The sequence below is a fragment of the Schistocerca nitens genome, chromosome 2, assembly GCF_023898315.1.
Source record: "Schistocerca nitens isolate TAMUIC-IGC-003100 chromosome 2, iqSchNite1.1, whole genome shotgun sequence".
NCBI lineage: Eukaryota > Metazoa > Arthropoda > Insecta > Orthoptera > Acrididae > Schistocerca > Schistocerca nitens.
Window position 1 is genome coordinate 203,145,830 of NC_064615.1, and position 1,860 is coordinate 203,147,689.

Below are 1,860 nucleotides of genomic sequence, written 5' to 3' on the forward strand. Positions count from 1 at the left end.
GCTTTGTCAACGCTGTTAACGTAGGGTGACCAGACGTCCCATATTTTAGGGGATCGTCCGTTATTTAGATTATGTGTCCCGCTCTCCCGACAAAACACATACTCCGCAAGCGACCCAACGGTGTGTGGCGGAGGACACTTTACGTGACACTGCATTACCTCCCTTTCCTGTTCCAGTCGCGTATGGTTCGCGGGAAGAACGACTATCTGAAAGCCTCCGTGGGCGCTCGAATCTCTGGTTTTCATTAACCATCCCGTCTACATCGAAATGTCGTTCTTTTAAGTAACGTGTAATACAAGCAAATATAGAAGAAATGTGGTCATACCCAAAGAGTAAAGAAAATACGCTCTTCGATTAAACCAAACCGAACGAGGCATGATCTTTTAAGTAGTATGTGATGCTTCACATGGCGAGCAGTTTGCCATATCCAGTTTCTTTTTGTACTGCCTATTGCTTCAGCTCGCCAAGTTTAGAAGTGTGGTTTTAGACCAGTGGTTGCCAACCTTTCTTAGACTATTACCCCTGTGTGCAATCAGACATTAGTGGGTACCCCCGTCCTCCCCCCCTCCCCCGCCATCCTCTGTTGCCACCCCCCCTCCCCCACATTACCACCAACTTAAACACCTAACTCAACTGTTGAATGAAAGACATTTCTTGGAACACTTTTATTTTTAGAATCTACATCTACATCTACATTTATACTCCGCAAGCGACCCAACGGTGTGTGGCGGAGGGCACTTTACGTGACACTGCATTACCTCCCTTTCCTGTTCCAGTCGCGTATGGTTCGCGGGAAGAACGACTATCTGAAAGCCTCCGTGGGCGCTCGAATCTCTCTAATTTTACATTCGTGATCTCCTCGGGAGGTATAAGTAGGGGGAAGCAATATATTCGATACCTCATCCAGAAACGCACCCTCTCGAAACCTGGACAGCAAGCTACACCGCGATGCAGAGCGCTTCTCTTGCAGAGCCTGCCACTTGAGTTTGCTAAACATCTCCGTAACGCTATCACGCTTAGCAAACAACCCTGTGACGAAACGCGCCGCTCTTCTTTGGATCTTCTCTATCTCTTCCGTCAACCCGATCTGGTACGGATCCCACACTGATGAGCAACACTCAAGTATAGGTCGAACGAGTGCTTTGTAAGCCACCTCCCTTGTTTGTGGACTACATTTTCTAAGGACTCTCCCCATGAATCTCAACATGGCACCCGCTTTACCAACAATTAATTTTATATGATCATTCCACTTCAAATCGTTCCGTACGCATACTCCCAGATATTTTACAGAAGTAACTGCTACCAGTGTTTGTTCCGCTATCATATAATCATACAATAAAGGATCCTTCTTTCTATGTATTCGCAATACATTACATTTGTCTATGTTAAGGGTCAGTTGCCACTCTCTGCACCAAGTGCCTATCCGCTGCAGATCTTCCTGCATTTCGCTACAATTTTCTAATGCTGCAACTTCTCGGTATACTACAGCATCATCCGCGAAAAGCCGCATGGAACTTCCGACACTACTAGGTCATCTGGCATGCCAGAGGTTACTTTAACGTCTGTAGACGTCTCTCCACTGAGAACAACATGCTGTGTTCTGTTTGCTAAAAACTCTTCAATCCAGCCACACAGCTGGTCTGATATTCTGTAGGCTCTTACTTTGTTTATCAGGCGACAGTGCGGAACTGTATCGAACGCCTTCCGGAAGTCAAGGAAAATAGCATTTACCTGGGAGCCTGTATCTAATATTTTCTGGGTCTCGTGAACAAATAAAGCGAGTTGGGTCTCACACGATCGCTGTTTCCGGAATCCATGTTGATTCCTACAGAGTAGATTCCGGGTTTCCCGAAATGACAT